At 37.2% G+C, this 14,034-nt stretch overlaps 1 non-coding gene across 1 annotated transcript; it reads right to left on the bottom strand.

The window, feature by feature from the left end:
* Positions 1–11,275: 11,275 nt before the first annotated feature.
* On the bottom strand, positions 11,276–11,382 carry LOC145767729 (U6 spliceosomal RNA). The gene has a single exon (XR_014288880.1). It is a non-coding gene; the product is annotated as a U6 spliceosomal RNA (small nuclear RNA).
* Positions 11,383–14,034: the final 2,652 nt, after the last annotated feature.

Genomic DNA, 14,034 nt, shown 5'->3' with positions numbered 1-14,034 from the left:
TTAATAAGAGAAAAATAAAAAGCAAAATGAAGATCCTGAACTCGTTTAGCAAACGTTTTGAAAACTAGACTGTTTTCGTCATCAGTGCTTTTGAAACTGAAGTTATCAAAATTGCTAGTAGCTAGTAGGCTATCTGAAACCTTAGTCACTATTAGATATAGCCTCATAATATAGCTTCATTTTAAATTTAATTTTGATATACGAGACAGTCAGTCGCTTCAAGTGGACAGTTTTCTGGGTTGATTTGCAGAGACAGAAAGGTTTTATTAGACAAATTACTGCAGGTTAGTAAACATTTGCTAAAAGGAAATGCCAGCCAAACGTTACAAAATGTTGGAACATTAAGCCAGTTAAAAATCTTACGTTTCGTTTTATTTCCCAAATTTTGTTTCCAGTTTGCCAAGTCCAAGGCGGCATCGTAACCAGGCCTAGTAGCCTATCGTAGCTAAGCTTATCCTGAAGCATTAAAAAGCCCACAAATGTTTTGATAAAAGTTGCTTGGTTATGAATCTTCATCCTCGGACTGACATTAGGCTACCTCTGATATAGGTTAGTCCTGGCAATTTGCGTGTTTGTAAAAGCTGTGAATCACAAACACAGGGCCAGTTGCCGAGATTGGCAGAGTGAAGTTACCGATAGTTGTTGAAGGGTTGTTACCTGGGAATTATTTCATTCACTAGAAGCCGCTAAATGGAAAGCAGTATTGAATGCGTTACTTAAGCGCACATCTCGAGAGCCAAACCAGCGTCGCATGACCGTCAGGCGCTTAACCACTGAGCTAACATGGCTGACTTCCCTGACAGAAGTTTTGCTTGGCTGATATCATGCATAGGTCTACAGCTGAGATTGTGAGTAAATTTAGGTATAAAATAATTATAAAACTTGTGCTTTAAATCAGATACGAGTTGCTTACAACTCGTAGCCTATAGAATTATGCAGAGTTTGTGGAGGTATGATAGTGTTAAACAGGGCCCACAAGAGGGGGACAACCAAGAGGAGCCCAGTAGGCTAAGTTCAAGGGGGCCCCATCAAAAGTCTATACTCACACGCTAGAAAGGTTGATTTCAACGATTTTGCATAAAACAGTGTTTTTATATTTGTTTTGTATCTTGATTGCGCCCCTTCATGGGTAGGCCTATGCCCTTTTTAAAACTACAGAATTTTCAATTTTTTGAGTTCAATGGGGCCCGACAAAACAATTGATTTTGACACAGTCATCAGTTGACAGAGTCATCAGAAATTTTTCTGATAGAAAGGCCAGAAAAAATCCTCTAAAAAGTATAGGCCTATAGCTTATAGGCTTTATGTGAATAGGCCTTTTTCGGAGTGTAGATTTTATTTGACATTTCAGTGTGTGCAGGCCTTAAATTTGCAGTTTTTGTAGTGATCAAACGTGTCCAACTGAACTGCCTAATCAGGCTTGTTAAATATGCAACACCCAGTCAAATTAAATCATTTGCACATTTCCATTGTCTATTGTAAACACTTTACGGGTAAACAAGCATTGCTATAACGAGCAGGTCAACACCATCTGCCAAAGAGATCTCCTGGGACAACTTCAAAAATGTGTAAATGCACATTCAATTAACAGTACCGTAGTCAGATGTGCAGTCACTGCTTTGTAAACCAATTCGAAGTCTAAGTGTAGCCTAATCATGACAGAGACCAGCGGACTCGTCCACCGGAAAGGCCTGCGTAGCTGAATGTGGCGAAAATGTCTGCCAGGGATTTGCAGGGCTGTAGGCTATGTGTGTTTTATTGTGAATTGTTTATGTTTAATTTCAGTTTTAATTTCAGAGTTAGTCTGGGTGCTTTAATGTGAATATTTGGGTGTGTACGTTTTAACCCAAAGCCGTTACAAGTTTACATTGCTCTTTTTAGGTGATATTTCAGCCACAAACTTGTATTGTCATAAATTTTTAGGTAGACTAAAAAAAATGAATAAAAAAATAACAGTTAACCTCTCAAGTACATGTAGCTCCACACAGAGTGAAATTTACATGCCTTTAGACTCCATTTTATTTCTTTAAAAGTAATGTCTAAAAAGACATTATTGACCGAAAAAGAATGTCTAAAAAGACATTATGAAAAGTAACTACGGACAAAGGCCAGTGTTTCGATCTTCCGATCTCTTCAGCGTAGTAAAGTGAAAGTTGTCTTGAAGTGTTGGTTCGTCACCTCCTGTTATCTCGGAGGTGACGAACAAATCATCATCTTTTCAAATTTTTCAAATCAAATCTCAACCAACCGTCACCTCCGAGATAACAGGAGGTGACAGGAACTGCCCGAAGGACCATAATTTTTGTGCGGATAGATATAGCATGGTTGCTAAAAACACAGATGGTTAAGTCTTCTAGTGTGCTGCTTTTATACGATGTTCAATATCCTTTAACAGTGTAACAAACAGCCAAAAAAATTTGGTCATGTGGCCGGTGTCCTTTTAAAAGGCAACAATAAATATAAAGCAAAATAAACAAACAAAAGAAGCAAAACCTGACACAAATTAGAGTGCAGTGGGAAAGCACAATATTATAGAGTGTCAAGCTATGAAGAGACAGAATTCATATCTATTACTAATAGGCAATAAAACTTGCATGTTCCTCCTCACTTCACCTCTTCCGGATCTTCTCATTTTTCAACAATCTTCAAACTTTCACAAAATCCAGAAAAAGTACGCTGTTCTCAAATACTTATCAGCACCTTCCAAAACAGACCCTAAACAACTACTAGCAAGCCTAAAATGATTCAATCAAAATAAGATTATGCAATACTGAGTCATTCAAAACGATGTCCTTTTAAATAGACACCGGCTGTGAATAGGTCAGGTTAGGTTAGAGTCATTACACAGAAGGTATTCCATGCATTTTCCTGACATCTTGTCAATTTATGACACAACCAAGCAGTGACAGTTACGTGTAATCATGTTGAACTGGTGCAATTTTAGTTGTAAGTTATAATAATAATCTTGTTTAGTGTGATATTTTATGAGTTCAGAAAGTAGTAAAAAGTATTGAAATGTTGTTAGAAGTGCTGAGCAAGAGGTCGTCACCGTCACTTTGTCAGTACAAAAATGTTCAAGTGTTTTTCTTTTGGGTATTAATTATACTGACATCATGAAACTTCTCTGATAGCTTACACAATATACAGTACAGTATTTTTGAGTTTTTAGGATTTGTTGAATCATTTTGCTATATTGGAATACAAGCAATTTAAAGTTGTAAACACCACTACAATACTGCATTCTTTGTGAAATAATGGAGTGTTAAACCTAATGTATTCTTTGTATTAACTTTTAAACAAATCTGGTTTTAAAATGGAAACATTGTCCGGAACACTATGTGTGCATTGGCCTTGTGGATTAATGCGCACCACAAATTTTGCTTGTGATTTGTGAGATATCACGGGACATGTCGCGCTGGGGGGGGGGGGACAAGCAACATCTACATCGGGGCCCGGTAGGGCTCTTGGAGGCCTTGATTGTTAGAGTGTATCAGGTGCAGAACGATGTTTTAACTTTTGATGCTCTATTTAAAAAAACAATGCTATACGTTTATAAAACGCCCCGATAGCTCAGTGGTTACGCGCCCAGCTCAAAAGCACGCGACGCAAGTTCGACTCTCGGTGTGTGCCCTTGGGCAACGCATTTCAGGACTGCTCTCCATTCAGCGGCACCTAGTTAATGGAGTAATACCCCGGCAACAACACTTCAACAATCGGAAAACTTCACTCTGCCAAGCTCGGTAACCGGCCCTGCGTCAAGAGCCTCTACAAGTATGCAAAACTTCCAGGAATAACCTATCAAGGCTTTGTCAGTCCGAGGGTATAAACATTCAAAACCAAACCAACCAAACGCTGCAAATATTATATTAATCCATTTTTCTCAACGTCATGTCATCTAATTGTTATTATACTGTAATTCCTCATTTATTGCTCATTACAACAATATTTTGTATGTGAAGAAGGGGTGTTCTTCCCTGCCATCAGCACAAGGCTGATCACTCGCTAGTACAGCGAGCAGCAGTAACGCTTCGCTAACCATAACGGTGTAGCTTCCACGCTAGCCATTAAGACCTCCAATAAACGATAAGTTTCTGGGCAGCTGATTGTAGCATCGAATAGACAGCGATGGACACGTGTCTATCGCTGTCTATTCGATGCTACAATCGGCTGCCCAGAAACTTAATATTTTGTATGTTGATTGATGTAGCTTGCATGGTGCTGTTTCTATTTGATATTGTGTGTTGTGGCTGTTATGAATTTGAATTTCAAGGACTTCGTGTCTAATACAAATAAATCTTAATAATTACTGGTGGCCTTAAGGTTTTGAGCCCTGGGCAAGAGGTAATATGAGGGCCCCTACAGCCCGGTATCGACAAATTAAAGTACGCAAACTCAAATAACCATAAATCACAATAACACAAAAAAGGATTAACATGATACAACAAAAAACAGCGATGGTAAGCGAGAAAGGTGTATTTCATGCTGTGACATCTTCACATCACTTTGATGTTATGTTATACCACCACACCCAGTGCCCTCCGAGTCCTACATCACCCGTCTGCAGCACTTACACAAAATGCACCTTTTTAGTTTTTATAGTGGAAAACTCTTTAATAAGAGCAGCATTGTCCAATGTTTTGCCCACGTTGTGCTCAATTGAAAAAACAGCTAATCCAACTAAACGTTCTTGGCTCATTGTACAGCGAAGGTAATTTTTTATCAACTTTAGTTTAGAAAATTATCTTTCCCCTCAGGAGTAAGTTAACCTACTGCTAGTGCTTAATGTAAATTTTATTTGTCCATATTTTGATAAGCGCGGGCCCGATAAATTTGCGGGCCCTGGGCGGTCGCCCAGTTTTCCCACCCAAAAGGCCACCACTGTTAATAATAATAATAGATTTCTGGGTCCATTTTGTACCTTAACACCTACAGGTTATGAATTATTTTTCAGTTAGTTTAATACTTTTCAAATAAGTATGTCCACTCATATCATTTGCCAAGTGGCAGATTCCAATTAAGTCTCTTTCTGATTCTGTCAGTAACATCACGTATTACAAACGTCAGTTGGCAAAACGTGCAACGTGACATAAACGAGTGAAACGTTTGCAACTACCACATATCACATGAACTTTTAGGCTAATTAGGTACGAACAGTTTTCAACAAACGCAGTTCATCACATAAGTGTCAATGTCCAAAAGTTAATTTGTATTTTATGTTGAATCATGGCCACCTGGAGATGTGGCCTGATTTGTCACATTTTGCAGATTTTGATTATCGCTACTGCTAGTGTTTCACTGTCATTTTCTGGGATGTTTTTACTTTTTGCTGTCTCTTAAATGATATAAAAGATTTTTGTTGCCTTGGGGAAGCAGTAGCAAATGAGAAAAAAATAAGTTGAAAACGCTCAATCAGACTGTTATTGAAAAATTAACAGTTTGACTAAAATCTTCGAATTCAAATTGTCTTTGTTTTTCAACATCTAATGATGTCAAAACCTGTTGTGTCATCTGGGGAAAACAGTAAAGAAGGCAACAAAATTAATTTAAAAAAGAAATCATTTAAACAGTCGTCCAAAGTTGGCAAAATCTGGAAATTTCTGCAAAATGTGACAAATCAGGCCGTATCTTTAGGTAGCCATGGTTGAATTAAGGCAATAAAGCTCCTGTAGGTTACAAATTATAAAGCCGTGGTTAGTGGTGGTTGTTTGTTTCATAGTTAAGATGTTTCAATTCAGTTTAAGTAGTCTAACTCTAAGCACAGCACAATGTAGCAAAAAGAATTTTTAAGTTGAATTGTTAGATGTATTAGCTCATTCGTCATAAAGAAGAGTTTTGCTTAATCTGTTTACTGTCGCTATACCAGTAGTCCACTTGTTATTAGCAACAATAAATAGCCTATTCAAAATTTTGTTTTTTAATTGTGGTAGTAGCAAGCTGCCCGCTCATTAATTGCAGTAGGCCTAAGCCAGGGGTTCTTAAACTGGGGTCTGTGGACCCCCAAGGGGTCCGCGGACTAGTTTTAGGGGGTCCATGAAGGCCCAATGGAAATCTTGGTGTACAATTCTAAAAATGGGATAAATTTTTCTAAAGAAAAGAGATTAAGTTCAAACAACGCTGATGATTTTCCTCAGGTTATCGTTACTCATTGCTTTTACATCGCCATGCATTAGCAACAAAAACTCTCTCAACAAAGTTGAAATAAATTTTGTCTGGTAGTGTGAAAAGTTATGTCAAGAAATGGGAGCGGAACATGAAGTTCTCCTCTATCATACAGAAGTTTGCTGGCTGTCAAAGAGACAAGTTTTTAAGCGCTTTTTCTTTTTTTCTAAGAGACAAAAGTATTGAACTCTGAAAGCAGTTAAACAGTGAAGAGTTTATTCAAGTGTTAGCTTACTTGGCGGATGTTTTTACTCATATGAAGGTGAAATATAGAACGATTCACCTCATATGAGGTAAATCGTTCTACTCAAGGCCCTGCCGTTACTCAAGGCCCCGCCGTTATCTCTGTGGAAAAGGAAATTGGAGACACACAGACATGTGCAGACATTTGGATGCATTGCAAAACTCTTTCAGAGGTTACTGCTTAGCCCAGAGGGTAATAAAAATACAGCATGGATACGTTACCCTTTCCTCGTTGAACTGGAATATATCAGTGATGAGGACCTTGCAAAAGATGAGTTGATTGAACTAAGGGCAATGAAATCATTAAGAATGTCCTTTAATTTGAAAAGTATTGGCGATTTGTGAAGTTCGTTGATATGAAGTTCAAGCATAGCCTATATGGCTGCTTTAATCCCCTTTGCTATTACATAACCTATTTATGTGAGTCAGGATTTTCATCATTGGTAACTATCAAAACAAAGAGTCGAAACCGGTTGGATGCAAAGGATGACATGCGTGTTGCCTATCAAAGACGAAGTCACAATTTCGTGTTCTTGTTGAAAACAAACAGCAGCATCCTTCACATTAATGAAATTAAATCGAAGATATTGAAAAGCAATCTGCATTCGCTATTTTTTAAATTTAATAAAACATAAATTTTGTTACCAATTCATATTAATTTTATTGCGTTATGTCCAATTCATGCTGATCAAAAAAGTTTCTCGGATTAGGCCACAAAGGGGGTCCACGCAAACCAAAATTGTTTTTAAGGGGTCCGCGTTAAAAAAAGTTTAAGAACCCCTGGCCTAAGCTATATAACCCTGAGCCAGAATTAGGTTAAAGCACGAAAGAACAAAATCAGAGTCATTTTTATTTTTTGTATGATACCACTGAAAATCGAGTTGGGCTGAAAATTTCGTTTGCATTATTAAAAGAGATACAGAAAATATATAAATAATCTTTCTAGCAAGCGATTAGCTAGTTTATCATTGGACCCACATGTTGTTGTCAATTTTTTTAAAAGTTGTTTGAAAGTTTTCGCAATCGCTTATTTCGTCAATACGTCGTGCAGGTAGATTGTGTAGTATTGTTAGTCCAATTTCTAAATAAGTGATAATAGTTTTGCCACTTCTCTTTTTGATTGATAGTTTGTTCAAGCAAGTTCCTTATTGCTAATGTTTTCTAATATCGTTAGTCAGTTTCAAAAGTTAGTTACGCAGGTCAGCTTCAGAAGTTTGTTGTGCATTAGGCGTTTTGGCATATTGTAAAACGTTTTGAACGTCATTCAGCGTTGTTAAACGTTCTTCCAAGCAAACCAGCACCGGTCTAACCCCTTTCCATATTACCATGCAAATAAATACTTGCGTTGTTTTGCAATGCTGAAAACTTTCTTATTGTAACCTAAGTTTACCTTTATGCAGGTGATGAAAGCTCAAAGCTACAGTTATAGAACGCAAAATCGCTGGATGTTTTGTTAAATTCAAATAATGTAACCTCAAGTTCCGGCATGTCTTTTGATTTTGTATGAAACAAAAAACATAGCCTATATAAGGCAGAGAACCGATCATACCGTGATAAAATTATTATTCCCATCAAACGTTTTGAACAGCCGCCTACGCATTTCCGTTTCATGAAAAAAAAAACTCTTAGGCTACATGTGAACTAACTGGTGACGCATTCACAATTTAGATTCATATAATGTGGGGAAGTGACTGGGCACATGTTACACTCGGTAGAACATAACTCTCGACCAACTTGGAAAGTAAGTAACTTGGCTGTTTCTTGAAAAGGAACAGTATGACATTCTTAAAGATGATTACCAAGATCGACATTCTTACTTTTGTGTTTACTTGACACAATCCTGGATCTTCTCCAATTGCCTTGCCTGAACCAGACATCGACGGCTTCAGATGAATAATAGACCAAATATTCCTTTATATGTTGCATGGATGATTGTTTCTGTCGTGTCGTTACATTGTTTCAGATGAGTTTGTCATTGTTTGCCAGATGCCCGCTTTCTAAAAATTTTACCAGTTAAAGAGAAATGCTCCAGTTTTTGCTTTCTTATTACATGGCCGAGAAATTTATATTGTCTGGTTTTCATACTTTTTAACAGAGATCTGGTTTGGTTCCCTTGGTGCAAAACTTCTTTATTTGTCTTCTTTGCAAGCCATGGAATACGTTGCATTTATACAAACCTGGATACAGCATACAATTATATCTTTACAGTAGAATCAAGTCTAGATGAATATATGAAAGTCTTTTTAAAAGATTATAGCTTTGAATTTGAAGGCGAGAGTCATGAGAGAACAGCGCGGATATTGAATACAGTCCCAGCAAAGTAAAAACACAAAAACCGGCCAGAGAAGTATGTGAAATGTAAAGCATTATAAACTCCGTTTAGGATGCTTTACCTTTCAGAACTTCAGTGAAATAAAATTCGTTTATGTAAAACACGATAAAATGACTTCAACTTATTGACCCAGCAAACATCGTATGTTCAAGTAAGCAACTGGCACCTTCATCTGCTTCGTAGGCTATAATTGTTAAGAATTATCACATTCACTTCAGTATTTTTTATGGCGTTCTATTGCTGAGAATTGATCTTTTCACAAACCATAGTTCTGTAGGCCTAAGTGTTTTTCCATAAGGAATCAAGTTTAGCGTAAATTTTCAAGTTCTAACTTCGATTGTCAATATTTGATTACTTTTGTTGCAAAAACGTCTAACGTTGTTTTTAACGTTACTTAAACGTCTAATTTTGTTCCGAAAGACTAAGATCGTACGACAATCTTGAAACACCAAAATCAACCGGCGCTGGTTCGACTTTCGAGGAATGCGCTTGAGCAATGCATTCCAAAGACTGCTCTCCGTTGAGCGGTAATTAATGGATGGGATGATTCACAGACGACAACACTTCAACAATCGGAAACTTTATTAAGTCAATCTCGGTGACCGAGCCCATATGTCAGAGCTTCAAAGTCTCTGCAAGTATGTGAAATTGTCAAGATGAAGCTCTCAAAAAAGCTTTCCCAGTCTAAGTATAAAGAATCAATCAATTAATCATGCGAGTGTGTTTTGCAAGCATCCGTGATTTGTGCCTACAGTAGCCCAATTGAAATCGCCAAACATTCTCTTTTTTGCTCAAAAATTTATCTTGATTACCCGACAAAGCTGCAAGTAATGTATACGTATAGCGCAGGTGATAAACTAAATAAATGAATTGATGATGGTTATCTCTCGTTTTCGAGGATGATGGTCCTCGCAATAAGTCTTGCGAAGACGGCTGTGCGTGGGTTGATTAAGATTAACGTGGACTTGATGGCGCACACTTAACCAGCACACATAAACTTGACAAGGCCATCAGCTTTCTCCAATGGCAAGACAAACCAAAAGTATTGGAGCTGGTGACATTCTGCATCCTTGATCCTCCTTCACAGTCGTTGAGCTTGATTGACCTCATCCGCATGTTCCGACAGAATAACAGAATTTTTGTTATTATTAGTTATTTGTATTAGACAAGTATGTCCATACTCGAATAAGAATAATAAAAATTAAAAAAAATTAAATATCTTCTGACAGGTGTTAAACCCACAGCAATGCTTAATATGAACGACTCGGTTACATGTCTTGTAATACAAAGGAATTCATTTTCACACGAGTCAGTTCAATCATAAATAGCTAAAAATCGATTTCCATCAGCTAGCAGCTAGATCATCTTCAGTTAAGCTTATTCAAATAGAATCAAAGATAAAAGGCAAAGATTTGTGCACAAACAGTAGCGGCGTAAAAGTAGCCAGAACACATTTCAGCACAATTACAAATCGATACAATACATAGCAAACGGCTCTGTAAAACTTGGCAGACACTTCTTATTTAAAAACGAAAGCAAAGGGTGAAGCACAAAGAAAAAAATCACATAGATGGCACGTGGATCATGTCATTATAGTGTTGGAAATATTCCATTGATCGAGTTTTTGCTATGACAAATTTATTCCATGACGTTTGTTGCGTGAAGTAGTGATTATAAAACAGTTGTTAAGATCACTTGATTGGCTATCAGTTTGAGGATACCATCGTGCTCTTGGAAATTCTGTATTTATTTTTCAAACTATTGCTTGCGCTGTACAATCTTTTTGGACATTCTTGCTCATTTTGGTTTTACCTTTTTGCATCTTAAATGCATAGTCATCAGCAAAGTCATTGTAAGCACTCTGAAGATTTATTCCAGAAGGGATTTTTAGGCATGAAAAAATGATCAGACAGGGATTTTTTTGTAATTTTGTCATAGCGACTATATTCTATTCGAAATTAACCGCATCATTGCAGAACACGTCCATTGTTTTTCACTCGCTAGTTCAACAGCTTAGACCAGGGGTCACCAAATGGCGGCTCGCGGCCCGCGGAAGGTATCAGCGTGCAAGTATAACCAAAAATACTTTCTTGAGGAGTTAAAGAGCACGAAGGCAAAAAAATACTTTCCGAGAAGCATATTTTCGCATTGCATACGATTCCACCGACCGACCAATCAGATTATAGTTCTACGTGGGGGTTGCTTAAAGTCATTCCAATGCGATGTCCAGCCACACTGTCCCAGTGGTTAATTAAAACGTCTGTTTTCGAATTTCGAAATTGTCTGTAAGCAATGAGCATAGGGTTGCTTATTTTAAGTTTGCAAATGTCATGTAAACACTAGTGCGAGTTTCACCGTTATTGTGTTTCACAAGCAGTGTTCTCTTTATGCAAGTTATTGTTGGCAAAATGGGTCGGTGAGCCAACTCAATTTATAATAAATTGGCAAAATATTACATATAAATTTAGAGACTGTTTCTTATTGTATTATGAAAATATTTAGCTTAGTAGGCCTACTGCTAAACGTTTTTTTTTTCTTCTTAGAAATATGGAACGCTTCACGATTTTGCGTGTCATCCTTGCGCAGGAGCCATGCTAATATTTTCTGTATCGTTCCAATTTTAGTATATGTACTGCCGAAGCAAGTACTGCAAAACGTTGTTAATCAACAAATTCTTGCCACGCTGATGAGCACCGCAAGTGACAGTTGTCTATAATAAAAGAATGACGGTTTTATAGACTCTCACAATAAGATGAAAAACCAACTCATTGCTTTTTTAGAGGGAAGACTGTACATAAATTACGATAGAATTACGCTTTTTCTGTGATTTCCACAAGCTTTTGTTTCATGGTACCGTACCTGGTTTCTTTTTCCCTGTTATTGGAGCCTATTTTTCGCTGATATGTTTGCAGGTCACTATTGTTGCCTGTATTGCGATGTGTCAAACATTTCCTTGTTTACTGAAACTGTTAATTGCAAGATATCTTTTGCGAAGCGAAGTAACAACACCACTCTTGCTTGGCAATGAATATTCTGATGAAACCACTCGCCTCGCTATAAGTGCACAAAACAAGTGGCCTCTATTTATTAGGCATTGTTAAAAAAGTCAAAAGTGTTGTAAAGGAAGCTTGGCCTGGCAGTAGCGTTGTTCGATTAATTTTGTTGCTGCGGTATTCTAACATAAATATTAACAACATGTAACGCTGGATACTGGGAACGAAATGCGTTTTTTTCTAGCATAAGAGTCAACCTACCTAACATTTTATTAGTGCGGCCCGCCACAGCTCTCCTTAGTGCCAAAGTGGCCCGCATGCAAAAAAGGTTGGTGACCCCTGCCTTAGACTAAGGGTGACGAACCTTTTTGAGGTCGCGGGCCACTTTGTCAATTACACATGAGTTTTATCCGGCCACACAACTTTTTAATCGTAACCTAGGCCTACTATGAAATCTTTTAGAAGCGACTCAAAACAACAAACAAAAGCCCACGCGACTCATACAGCTGAAGCTATCTAATGCAGCATTGAAGCATAAAATATTAAAAAATAACATTGAAGCATTGAATTTGTTTGCTTAGTGGGATGTTTGGAAAGTTTTTTGCTTGAGTAAGCCTTCAATATTAGGTCGAACAGACGATGTGGCAACTCTCAACTGCATAGGCTACTAAGATTTTCATCTGTCAGCCTCGACCTGTAACGACTCTTTGTAAAGTGCATTTTAGAAAAGAACTGTTCGCATAGGTACGTGCTGCCGAAAACAGATGACCATTTGAGAACGTGAGCTCTCAAGTTTGGAAATTCTTCCTTTGATAAACATACACGATAAAATTCAAGCAACGGTTTGTTCATATCCATCGCTTTTAGCTTGTCATCACTCTGTAGCTTTATGAGTTCAAGTTGGAGCTCATAAGGTGCAGAAGCAGGTGTAACATTGAAGGGGATAGAAAAGACATCAAGCTCCAGTTCTTTGCTTTTGATATCCTGAAATGTAACAATTTTGCGGGCCGCATGCGGCCCGCGGGCCAAAGGTTTGTCACCTCTGGCTTAGACCAACGGAATTTGAATGGCGAGAATCTTATTCGCAGACTAAGAAAGTCTTCACCATTGATTGTTTTCAATGTAATACTTTAAAATGCATAAATAAAACTAAAAAAAAAACCAACCCGTTAAATACTATAATAACATAAAAATAACAATTCAACATAGTGAATAGAAGATGGTTCATTGTCGAAGTACATTTGCTTACTCTCTTCAGAAGTTTGTCGTCAGAGTGAAGTGGACAAATGAAGCATTTAACAATATATTTATACCAATAATACTATAAGTTAATTAACTATATTCAGTAAAATTTGTGATATCAGGGCTGTAGGGCGAGTGTAGGCCTATATGTTCACAACAGAAACAAAAAGGAATCATTCTAGATCAGGAGTTCCAAACCTTTTTTACATCGTGGCCCCCTTTGAAAATTTTAAAAAATCAATGGCCCTCCTATTTTTTCAACCTTTTAAAAAAATTAAGAAACGTCATTTTAATTAAAAAACTTGTTTATACAGTAACCAGTAAAGACCATTTCGTGAAGATTTGAGCAAAATGTACTAGTATTTTTATTAAATTTTAATTTATATCTTTTGTTATATAGTGTTGAAGTGGACTTAGAGATGATAAATTGAAATAATTATTATTTTTCAAATTTTTCCATGGCCCCCTTTAAAAAGCTCATGGCCCACTAGGGGGCTATGGCCCCCAGGTGGGGAACCCCTGTTTTAGATTTTCTTTTGCAAGTACACCGACTTTTCCTTTTTGTCATTTGCCAGGGGATTATTGAAACAAAATTGTGACTTTAATAACTATTATCATCCAAGCTAGAAGTTAAAGAAAGAAAGCATAGTTGTAGTCTATGACGTATCAAGTATCATGGCTGAATCGGTGAGTCTACCGTTAATCAAAATTAGTACATTATGCAGAAATCCATTCTATAGAAAGTGTATTGAAATGGGCTTACAAAGGCCCTCACTATATTTATGATGCAACTATTATTCATATCTGACATACAGTTTTATGAAAATAGAGATTCCTTTTACACTTTGCCTATTAGTTTCATTCCTGCCAACAAGCCACATGGTTCTGTAGGGCTACAATAGGAGTAGCTGATAATTGCCTTGTCATATGGAGATTAAAGGCACAGTAATAAAACATTGGTTAAAGAAACGCATTGTTTAACACTAAAATCGACTGAATGTGCAAGATTAACCTTGTAACAAATAGTTGTGTCGTGTTTCTGTCTTAATTGTGTCGTGTTTCTGA

The sequence above is a fragment of the Aplidium turbinatum genome, chromosome 3 (assembly GCF_918807975.1).
Source record: "Aplidium turbinatum chromosome 3, kaAplTurb1.1, whole genome shotgun sequence".
Taxonomy (NCBI): domain Eukaryota; kingdom Metazoa; phylum Chordata; class Ascidiacea; order Aplousobranchia; family Polyclinidae; genus Aplidium; species Aplidium turbinatum.
Note: the sequence above shows the minus strand (reverse complement) of the source record. Positions and strands in the feature narration are given on the sequence as shown.